The sequence below is a fragment of the Anas acuta genome, chromosome 5 (genome assembly GCF_963932015.1).
Source record: "Anas acuta chromosome 5, bAnaAcu1.1, whole genome shotgun sequence".
Classification (NCBI taxonomy): domain Eukaryota; kingdom Metazoa; phylum Chordata; class Aves; order Anseriformes; family Anatidae; genus Anas; species Anas acuta.
In genome coordinates, this window is record NC_088983.1 from 47473862 (window position 1) to 47486238 (window position 12377).

General features: G+C 39.7%; 1 long non-coding RNA gene across 1 annotated transcript in view; it reads left to right on the forward strand.

Moving 5' to 3' along the window:
* LOC137857712 (uncharacterized) overlaps positions 1 to 12377 on the forward strand; it is a 317831-nt gene that overhangs the window by 234780 nt on the left and 70674 nt on the right. Inside the window, exon 15 of the long non-coding RNA XR_011097242.1 lies at positions 2225 to 2439. This is a non-coding gene — a long non-coding RNA (uncharacterized lncRNA). The remainder of the gene's footprint in view (positions 1 to 2224; positions 2440 to 12377) is intronic.

Here is a 12377-nt window from a genome sequence, read left to right on the forward strand (position 1 = left end):
AATATTTATATACAGTTCAAAGAAGGCCTTTTCACAAGCAATACTTAGCTCAGAAGTCTATTTTCTTAACTTTCCTCAGTATCATTTTTTTCCAGTGTTTCTTCTGGTTTTGTGTTTTTGTTTTTGTTTTTTTTTTCCTGTCCTTAATTCTCAGTTGCTTTCTTTTGCTCTTTTTTTTTTTTTTTTTTTTTTTTTTTTTAGTTATTTATTTCTAAAACACATAAATCCGATAACAACTCAATCTCAGCTAATTGGTCTGTTTGTATGGATTGGAGGCCCAATGGTTTCAACTATCAGGTCCTGTGAAGTTATTTACAGAGTACTGGGAAGACATCATAAACATAAGCATTAGTGGAAAATCAAGAAATTAATTGCATGAGAAATAAAGATGCTACAAAGCCATTTTCAGACTTTGAACCAAGAATTGATAACTTACTTGGACATCTTGTCCCCTCTGTTTCTGCAGCAAATTTGTTTTCCTTGCTGTCATTAACGTTCTAGAATGAAAGCATTTAAAATAGATTTTAATTCTGGAAATAGAAGTATCCAAATAACAATTTTTATTTTGAAGATTCTTCTACACAGCGCTCTTGTCATATTAGAGCTGAAGATTAAAATTAAAAAGAACTTGTCAAAACTAAAAGCTACATTTATATAATATTTCCATCCTTTTAAGTAATGGAAGTTGTTAACTAAAGATGTTATGTTTTCTTTCAAGGACAAGCAGAGTTTGATTATTTTTCCTTTTTGAAATGGTTTCTGACCGTGAAAACCCAGTCCTTTCCTATCAGTTCAATGATATAGTGAGGATTGCAATTCAGTGATTTATTATATGTATAAGATAATAGTAAAAAAAAAAAAAAAAGAAAAAGAAATCTCCTGCTTTTCACACATATTTTTATTTAATGCTAAGGATTACATCTGTACAACTAGTTTTAAGAGAATGTTTTACCATTCATGGTTGTCATGATAAATAGCACATACCATATTTGCTTTCTTGTTCTTTTTTCAAAGCCCAAATCTTTTGGCTGACCAAATGATCCTAAGACCTCTAAAATATTTTGTGATCTTTCTAATTGGATACACTGATGGCTGCTGGGAAACATATGTGATCAACTGCAGTCATCTGTGGAGCTGAAACAAAATGCAGTGTGTTTTTTTCAGGAAAACTTTATCAGTAACTTTACCTCCTTGCAAAACATCGACGTAATCCATAAATAAAAGAGTTGCCATTTGATGAGAAGGAGGAAATTCTATCTTACTCAATGACAGGGAAAGTGAAATGTGGTCACCCAGAGTTCCTGCAATTCAAAGCCAACTCATGCCCACTTTAATTATTATGATGTCTGTTCCTGTTCAACTTTAATAGGACTGCTTGTGCCAATAAAGGATCTCAATTGCAAGGGTCACATTTGCTTTGTTTTGTTTTGTTTTTCATCCCTGGTTTAAAGTTAGGAAACCTGCACAAAGGACAAGGATCCTTTGAGAGAGCCCTCTGTGCATTTGTTTGTGCCACCCCCAGGAGAAAGCAGCACAAATCCAAAGTGGGGCAGTTTGGGTATCCCCCTGGCTAGCAGCTGCGGGGAGGAGGGAGAGGTAAACTGGTCTTGAGAAGGTGTGGGACTCAAAACCAAAGCAAAATCTGTTGTTGGAAAGGGCTGGATTGGTGTGAGATTGGATGGGAAAACCCACCACACAACCTGAGATGTAGAACACAGGAAAACAATGACACCAGACAGATCAGTCGAGGAGGTGACTGCAGCAATTAGTACAATCTCATGCATTTCATTACTCATAATTTTAGCTTTAATTTCACCGCAGGTTTTTCAATGTCAGCGGAATATTGGAAAGCAAATATTTCACTTAACAAAGAAAGGTGGAATCAGGAACATAGATCTATAAAGGCATGGGGAGTACAATCATGGTTGAGTAAACCTGATTGTTTATCTGCAGTATTGGTAAGGACAGAGGAATATTGGAGCGTTAAAGATGCTAATTATTTTGATTAGTGGAGTATTTGGTACTTTCAAGAAGTTTAAAGAGTTTTGGTTTTGTTCAAAGCTCTAGATAGGTTAAGATAGTTTGAGGCTTTGGCAATCCGTGATGGAGTCACATTTGTGCCTTACCTCAGCTTTGTATGTAAATTGCAAAGTTATCCACTCAAAAGCTATCTTCTCTTTGGAAAACATTGTGTTTCAGTCATCTGCTCTTTATCTTGGTACAGGGTGAAGTCTGTCTCAGAGAACTCATCTCCACAGCAGCGGGTGACAGGCTATGCTGCTAATTCCTGTGGGGAGTCCACCTGGGATGCTGGCACTGGAACATCTTCACTACCACCCATTCCCAGGCAGGATTTCATCCCTTTAAGAGGACTGGCTGAATTCCCACCTCTAGTGTTGCAGTCTGCTTGAAAACTCAGACATTGATAAAGCCATTAAGGTAGGTGACATCTTCAGGCATTATTTACCTGTGAGGACTAAGGCTTGTCTTGCTTGTGTGTGAAAGTCAGACTCCTGATGTCAGTATGTAGCTTTGGGAGCTGTGATAATAGCCAGAGACCTATAATGCTTTTGCTTTTATCTTGTTGCATTTTAGTACAAACGTCTTGCCAATATCTAACATACAATGTTTCAGTATAAATTTATAATTATTTGTATTCACAGTAATATTGTCAATAGTCAAACTGAAATCAAAAGACCGATAACGATTTGACTTTCCTGTCATTCTTGCCCATTTCAAAGATCATTCAAAATAAATTAAAAAGAATAAATTATTGAAATAGTATTATTTTTTTTTTCAGAGGACACAGGCTCCCAGTTTCCACGAAAACTGCTCTGCAGCCAGCTGCTTCTGCAGCTGACATTTGCTTACTGAGCCAAAACCATATCTTAGGGCAGACCAGAGGGAATGTGTCTATTCTGGTTCCTGAGAAATGAAGCAGACAAGGGCTATTTCTAGTGGCCTTTCAGGTCCAGTGTGGGTGGCTGAGAACTTTCAATCAAAGTCCTCCCTTTCAAAATTGAACCCAATGATAGGAATTTTGAATAAAGCTCAAAAAGTTAAACCCGGAAAAGGAGGAGACTGAGACAGTTTGTTGTCATGAAACAAACATCTCCTTTTCCTGAAATACAGATATTATCTTCAAGAAATGAGAAAAGCAATGAATAAGGGAAACAACAAAGAAACAAACAAAAACAGAAGAATTAATTTAAATATTGGAGGGCACTAAAATCTAGGGAAAGTGTCCTGGCTCCTTTTCTTCAAAATATTTTGATAGACTTCTGATAAACTAGGAAACACAAAAAAAGCTGTCAGCTTGGGCCAACAAACAAATAAAAAATGCTTGCAGATGTGTGGAACGCTCTTTTTTTTTTTTTTCTTTTCAAAGTTTACAATAAAATCCAGCCAGTGTATGTGACTATGGTAAGGGGGAGGAGGGAAAGGGGAAAGTAGGAAGACAGGGAAGGTCAAAGATTTTCAAATCTGGATGCCTTGTTCTAGGTTTTTAAATCTGTATTTCTTATACAAATTATTTTGAGAGAGGTTTATAAATTTCAGAACTTCCTCCCATACCACTTATGGTTGAATTTGTCTTCTTATGATGATCTGATCCAATATTCTTTATTCAATGAAGAGAAACATCTACAAGCTATTTATTTTTTGAATAGCTTCAGTTTTGAATCCTTGCTTACCCTAAATAAGGTCTGAAAGGTTTTCTTCTGAATGTTAGGGGATGAAAAATTAAAGGGTAGATAAGCTTTAATATACATTTTTAATGGTAAAAGTGATACTGTGTTCCAGTTTGAAAGTATTTAAAAATATATATAGTTGCAAAGAAAGAGGGGGAAACTCGTAGGTATTTCACTTTTTTTTTTTTTTTTTTTTTTAATCAAAGACTAGCCATACATAAATTGCTACACAATGGAAATTCCATGCAGGGGTAGTGCCTAGACTTATATTGAACCATAGCATTTCATAAACTTGTAGAGCTAGGCATGAAGTGCTACTATTGGGAGTCTGCATCACTGAGTATTTGCTCACTTAAACCCCAGGGTAGAGGAGAAATTTTCATGGAGCTTATAGTGATTTATAATGGGAAGCATAGGCTTTTTCATAGACATTGTTCTCACTGACAGTGTAAAGAAAGAGAGCACTAAATCTCTTCTCATCATAACTAATGATTAAGTCAGCAGCTTTTTTGGCGAATACAGAATGCCCTTCTACAAAAACAAAGTATTCTATTGTGATGTATTACATTTAAGAAACCCATAAGTATCCCATAAGGCTATTGCAATATTTTTAACTAGATCTTCTCTCTTTGTCACCATATTGAAATAAATGGAATGTGTCAGACTGAGTAATGCTCTTTCAATAAGTTTTTAGGAGCTCACTTAGAAGTTTGGCAAAATATAAAGAAACGAGGAAAACTTTCTCAGGATCCTCTATGGCCTGAATGAAAGATTGGTCCATTAAGGAGAAAAGCTTATGCTGATGCTGACACTAATAAATGGGACGGGGAAGGATATTTCTGCTTAGTTTGGGCTACCTTGCTCCAAGTTGGCTGCTTCAAGTTGCCCTCTGAAATAAATCAGCCGGTTGATGATGATTCATTGCGTTACAAAGTTCCCATCAATATAATGGCAAAATCAGTTTTGTTTGAGTGTCCAAATGTGAACCCACCCTTAACTATTAGGAGTCAAAGGGCCAGCAGTCACTGAAAAATTAACTTTCCTGCGTCTGCTTTTCAGACCTGCGTTTGAACTATGGCATTAGGAATGCCTCTTCCTTTGGAGCGTCTTTCTGCCATTCACTCTGGATACTGAACTTGCTTTAACTTCGTACATAATGTGGAAGAAAATACCGTGGTTTTATTAGGCTGTTCCTTCTCCAGTGCTTTCACTTCAGATGCTGTCTCAACCTTACTGAAGCCAATGATAAAACTCCTACAGACATTGCCAGGGCCAGGTTTTTACTCTGTATTTTGACTCCTGAGGCAAATTTTGAGAAGGTGGACATTCAGAGTTATACCCATCTTTGATTTTAAGTCTTTTTGTGGGGAATAGCATTACAATTGCTTTTATAAGTATGTTCCCTAAAATATTTTATACAAAACACTTACCAAAATGCCTCCACAGTGCTCCTTCAATGGGAAAATTTGAAGTAGAAATATTGTGCAATGGGCAAGAATTGTTTTTAGCTGTGATGGTATCTCTCAGTAGTAGGGCTCAAGTGATCTTCATGTTGCAAGTGCAATGTTTGCCATACCTGCCATCTTTCATTCTTTAGAAAAAAAATCTAGATTAGTCAGAATCTGTTTTCAAGGGATGTTTCTCTTGTGACACTGACCTCACAGTGTACTCTTATATTAGATAGTTCAAACATTTCTGAAATGTTCAGAAACCTTGCTCAGTAAGTCCTTTTTTACCTCTCTGTAATACAGCCTTTCCTGAGTGTTATGTCTGGAATTCTAGCCACAGTTCACAAAAATTGCAGTTTGGTAAAGTGGGCCCTCTCAGACTTAGGAATCCTTCAGATTTCCTTTTTTTTTTTCCCCCGTTGCCTCACAAAGGTCCTAGTCAAGAGTGGGATAGAAGGAAATCCCACTAGAGCCTAATAATGCTGCTTCTTTCCAGAGGGAGTCACTAGAAAGTAATTTATTTCTTCAGCATGCTACTGGAGGTACTCATTTATCAAAGGCTTGTGCACGCTGTTTCTGTGGCCTTCGTTATCCCAGGGACAAGGAACCAAGATTGTGACCCAAAAACTCTATTCCTACTGCCAGGCTAACCCTTGTTGTTCCTTATTTACCCAAGCATCAAGCATCAAATACCAGCCTACTGGACATATAAGGCTCTGTTCCTAGCTGGAGTTTGTGCAGTATTTACAAGGTATGAAAAGCCACAATTCTGCCTTTTCCTATCAGCACCAATAGGCGGGAGTACCACTATCAGCTGCATTCCTTTGCCTCCTGAGCCATGGGCAGCTCTGATTTTCAGACATGCTTTCCTTTTCTTTTCTTTTTTTTTTTTTTTTTTTTTTTTTTCTCCCTGCTCTTCTCTATTGTTTTGTCTTTCCCATCAAGGGAATTCGCCCTCAAGTTCAGATCACACACTTAGGAGACGCAGCGGAGAATTGGGCCTTTGTGAGTGTGTGAAGGATGCTTTCCTTGACCTGTCAGAGAACATATTTTACTTGATGAGAAAGAATGCTGGGCCAAATTCCTCTCTACTGTAAGCAGGCTGATAGAGGAGGACTTACATTAGGGATGAGCATGGCCTACTTTGTCTGGTGGAAGGTCTCCTAAGCAGACAACGCTCATTTATTGTTTACAATGCATTGGCTGCTGTTTTAAGTGATGGTGGGTATTTGTACCAAACAATGCAAATAGGAAGTCATTTGTTTGTGAGGGCCTAATCCTGAAGGCCTTATTTGGAGTTTACTGAAGTTGAATTCAGCCTTTACTCAGATAAACTCCACATGGATTCACAAGGAGCTTGCCCCAGTGAGGACAAGAAGAGGACTGTGGGAGTGTGCTGCCTGTTTTTGGCCAAAGGACAAAGATAGTTTACGTTAAAAACACATACAGAAAAAATAGAGGCACACACAATTACTGACTATATGCATGCGGCACTGTACGTGCGCACACGAACACAATTGCACACTAATCTAATCAATACATTCATTTCTTATTAGGACATAATTACACATCCCAGGAGGCTGGAACAGAAAAGTCCCATTAACCCCTCATGCCCTTTTCAGCTTTCCTCTGCCTTTCCATCTAACAGACCCCTGTGTCACTCCACTCATTAGCAGTTACTGTCTATGACATTGTTACATAAATAAGGATGTCGACCTGTCAGAATGGGTCACCCAATTCAAGGGTGATGATAAATATCTGTCCCTCTGAATTAGGCCAAAGACACCAGAGTACAGGACAGCTACTGTTGATTATTGGATAGTTAATGTATAGAGGACAAAAGGTGCTGAGGCCTGGTCACTTTTTGGATCATTAATATGGATTTAGGCCTATTGTTAAAAAAAAAAAACACACACATACAAAACTAGGTTAGCAAGAACATGCATAACTTTCAGTTTGGGATTGAATGTATAGCTGGTGGGTGGATTTGTGGTGCTAAAGGTGTGGCTTTCACATGAAATTAATGGTGCTTTTAGATATGCCAACACAGTATTTTGGGGTCAGTCTAAAAATGTTTTGTATTCCTCCATGCTTACAGCTGAAATTTAAGTAAAAGGCCTGGTGGATGTCTTTAAATAAGCCAAGATGACTCCAGGAAGCAGGATATACAGTAGAGCAGTATTCAGCTCAGAAGCAGCTAGAGAGCTGCTGAGGCATATCACATGGCTTGCACTGAAAAACATCAGTTATTGCCAAGACTCTTCTCTGAAACTCTGCTTTATTTTCAAAACACCTTTTTCTACTTAAATAATGAAGGGACTGGAGAGTCTGTAACCTCAATTCATTCATTCAGCGATTATTATCTTCACTTAGTGACAGATTATTCCTTGCAGGTAGCACTTAAGTGTGATGCAACACACTGCTTTGATTTTAATAGCAGATAATGTGAAAATATCAAAGCAGTTTTGTAGACAGAAGCTCTTGCCATTCTAAATAAGGACAAATTAAGACTCTTTTCCAAAAGACTCAGTACTGTATCTCACTGAAAATGTTAAGTGCTGGGCAGGAACATCCCTTAGGATTTGTTTATCTAGAAGTCTAATCACAGCACCCACAACTTTCCCTGAACTCAAGGGCTCAGTGTCTCATAGGCTCAGACTACGTTATCATTCTTGAAAATCTATTGCAACAGCTTGATCTGAATAGAAGATCCAGTCTGGAAGGGAGTTAAGTCCCCTGTAAAGAAGTCAGCGTATGGACAGCATATCTTTGCAGAACCAGGCCCTTTGATTAATTTTACTGCACTCACCCCTACCTCTGTGCTTTGTTACATCCTTTACCACACTGTCACCGAGCTCTGAGAGGTGTGGCCACAGCATTTTCCTAGAGCAAGGCTCTGACAGCTGGTAATACCAGCACACGTGCCAAGTCAGTAGTGTGAAGTAGCTGTAATTCTGTGTTTCCCTCTCCCTAATTTCCTCCTCCCTCAGGGAGCAACTGTTGCAAGGAGTATCCTTGTTTTCCTGGCACACTGGTGCATGGAAAAGTTCTCCTGGTTGTAGTCAGAAATCTCAGTCTCACTAGCGGTGCCAGACAGCAATCTCCTGAGCGCAGGAGGATCAACAAGTCAGCTCCAGTTTGCGAAGACACTGCACCAGTCCTGCAGTGCTGATTTGAATAGAGTCTGTGTGTTCCAGCTTATGGGATGGGTTCACATCCTTATCCAGGCTTGGCTATGCAAATCTAGAGAAGGAAAACGCAGGCTGGTCAGAAATAGGGATACCTGCAGCTCCCGAATTTGCCTTGCTGGGGTGATGCCCAAGGGACTCTCTGCCAGCTCTTCGGAAAGTGTCTTTGTGTTGAATCAGTGTTGGTAGGCAGGAAATCCAAGCAGATACAGTTGTGCTTTGAGCTCACTAGGGACTTCCTTTTAATTTGTCAGATAGGTGGCTCAGTAAAAAGGTATGAGGGAGGGAAGGAGCAAGAAGAAACTAGCCAGAATACTGTTCTTAACAGACACATTAGAAATATAATAATAATATTTTTTTAAAAAAGTCTGAAAGGTGCAATCTGTTGGCTGGGTAAACCACCTATCTTATCTTTATCTTCAAGTTCAAACTCCACAGTGCAGAGCTGTAGCATCCCTTGTCCCAGAGGGCTCTGAATTTCAATGAAAGTGGAAACGTAAGTTTTCAAACCCTCTGTGGAGAAAGATGGTCTAACTTATTTTAACAAACTTAACAATAGTCTCCAAACATGGGTGTTCCTGAGGGCTGCCATTTTGACTAGCACACCAATGTTTTAGCAATGCACACCAGCCATTGCAATTTGACTCAAGGAACAAACTCTGGAGCTGTGGATGATGTGGTAGCTGTGCTGGCAGATTTATATCCTCAGTGGATGAGACCCAGCAGGGAATGTCTGGTGAATCTTGTGCATAAATTGTCTATCAACACTCTACAAGGCTTATCAAAAGGATTTAGAGACATGCTGTTCCTATATCTATTTTTCCCATTCAAAGTGCAGTCACACATACTGTTTTGTTTAACTGCACGAGATTTTGCTATTTTATGATCATTATTGATAAGGTTCATACTCCTCCATGAAATTATTTCTTAGAATTAATTTGCCATAAAGGGTTTGTCTGCACATGAAACGGCAGCTGTGCATCTGCTGGAATATACAAGGTTTTCTCTGTTGAATAAAACTGCCCTTTACTCTGCAAGCTGAAGTCTCTGAGGTCTAAAAGTCATTGGGAAAAAAAAAAAAAAAAAAGTCAAACTTCTTGTATCCTTATAACAACCAAAATTTGAAGATGTTTTGATCAGGTGTTTCCTCTATGCATTTTCTCTAACACGTTGAAGATGATGTTATAGGAAGGACAAGGTTATTGCATGGCTTGGAACTGCAGAGCATAGTGAAGTTGCTTGCTAATCGCTGTGTTTCTTAAAGGCACGTATCTATCAGCCTTCTGACTGACCTCATCAGACATTCTCAGATATCATCACCTATTCCATTATAATGACAGATTTAATAGTTTATGGGAAATCTGTTAGAATCATACGTCAGGAAAATATATTAAGTTACATTACTTCTTTGGTTATTTCCTAAATATTTCTTAGTAACAGGATGGCTGTATTAGTTTGATGCCTATCAGAAACCAGGGGAAACCATGTCAGTTAAGTAAGTTTAAAAATGAAAATATATTTCTTTCCTTTTTAAGGTTGATTGTAAAAAGCCTTGTGCATACACACATGCCACATTTATAAAAATAATTCCTAACACCCTCTAAAAAAGTCTAATCATAATATCTCAAATATGTAGCCAATATATATGGGATTATTTTGCAGCAGTGGGTTAAGCATATTGCTGGCAAGGAACTCCAGGATACGATGATATAAATTCACAGGAACAGTGCTTGCTAATGCAGTAAATGACGACAGCTGCTATAACTGCTGAACTAAAAGGGAGCTCTATCCAAGAATAATGAATATTTCTCATTGCATTTCAGAAGTGCATGCTTTGCACATGTGAATTTGGGTCTTAACTCAGTCAGCCCTATGAATCCCTCAGTTCACTGCATAGTAGCATTAAGATGAACTAATTAAATGTCTAAAGATAATTGTGTGCATCCAAGCAAGGCAGCCCCAAGTAGCAAAATCCTCAGCAAAGTCTCAATCTGGATCAGGCAGAGCCGCCTGCAGCGCCTCAACTCTGTGGGGCTCGCCCAGCCTGCTGAGGGCATTGGTGCTCCTGCCGTAAACGTGCCTGCTGCCACCACTGGGGCAAGAAAGCCATTCAGCTTCCCATTGCCATGTGTAACAGTCTGGCTGCTTGTGCTGGTGGTTTTTGTGCTGTGACTACCTTTCCAGCAGGAATTGGACTGAGATCACTGGCTTATTCCAGTCTAGCCACTGAAAGGCTGCCTGTTTATTAAAACCATACTCCCTGTGAAATGCATCTTTGTCTATGAAATGGCATGACCATTACATAATAAGTTTGTGATTTATGGCTGTCAGATAGTGTGTTTGCAGTAGGCAAAGCAGTAAGTCTTGAGGGACCAGGATTTGCTAGCCCAAGGCCGTCCATCTCCAGGAGCTTTCATGCTTGCTTTCTCCATTGAAACACAATAATTGATGGGACTTAGGTTCTTGGAAAGTGAACACTGCTATTTCCACCAGTGAATGAGGCAATCCCAAACCAGCAGAAGCATCTAAAAGTGTACCTAGACACCTGCCAGGGGTGATAAGGAAAGCTACCTGGGTTATCTCTAGAGCTCAGGTATTGGAAGCAGTCTAGCTGTGGTAGGCTGGAGCTCCATGGACATTTATTTTCCCGACTGAGAACTGCTTGAGGCTCTGGTTCCACAAACACCTCTCTCTGTGGCAATTCTGGCTCCAGCAGGTCATGCTGCCACCGCCAGGGCCGTTTGCGGCAGTCTCTACACTGCCCTCCTTGTTTTGCACTGAGGGGTGGCAGCAGGATGGGAGCAGGCAGCAGCGAGCCAGAGTGGGCATTGCCTGCTGACGTTGACTCCGTGTCCTGGAGAAATGTGTGTGTAACCACAGCCCCAGCGGCAGGATGAATAAGCTTATGTGGGAGCCTGTGACTAAATCATTCTGGAAAATAGGCTCTAGGCTCTTTTGAAAACGTTACCTATTGCTGGTAGGGACTAGAGGTCTTAAAGGAAAGGCAAAAGGCTATTGAGTGTACTTCTTAAATGTATAGCGTCATGTATCAAAGAAATCATCAGCACAGCTGCTGCTAGCTGGAAGATGTGAACTTTCTCAGCAAGTAATTGATGGCCGTAGAGATTACACTGGCCTCTCTAAAGTAGTCCCTGGTGTTCATCTGATCAGTGCCAAGTACAGTAGCAGTTGGTCTGTGTGCCAAGAACCTCTCTCTTCTGTTACCTGGGTTAAGCCTATTCCCTGAATGCAAAAGGAACATTTCATAAGTATTGAAGCCCAAGCAAAATTAAAAAAAAAAGAAAAAAAAGAAAAAAAAAAAAAAAGGGGGGGTGTCAGAAAGTTAAAAAAGAGGTCTAATATGTTATATCAGTTTGTCTGATAATTCTGGCTGTGAACTGTTGCTTGCTCATTGATAGTGTGTTGTGGAAGTTTGCAATGTCTGAGAACAGCAGACAAAGCTAAATTCCAGTGAGTCAAGTAAATAATCCAACCAGCTCCATACCAGTCAGGCTACAAGTATTAGTATCCATTGGCATGCGTGATACCAGTGTGTTATCAGCTGATGTCATTAAGGTGTGATGCAGTAAAATACCTATATGACTCTGTGTAAGTACCATTATATATATGGTTAGTGAGCAACATCCCACACTCCCACTCCCGCCTGCATACAGGTGCCCACCCAGCTCCATATATTTTATCTTGAAAACCTTCACTTGCAAGTTTGCCCCTATGTGGTATGACAGAGAAACTTCCACTTTTGCACTAAACCCTGGAAATTAGGCACCGAAGAAAGCGAAGACATATTGCCTTCTGTCGTTGGTCTGTCATTGGTTTGACAAAGGCAGGTGACAAGAGGCTGATACTTGTTAGCCTTTTTACAATATAAATCTGCCATTCATCACTGTCCCTATGGCTAGGACTCCAGAACTCTGTCTTGAGCAGGCAGGGCCGTGTACTGAGGTGATTATTGTGGCTGGCCTTCACCAGGACCAGCAACCTCTGTCAGGAGTTACTTCACAAGCTGTCTTTTACCAAAAAGAAAAGCAAGC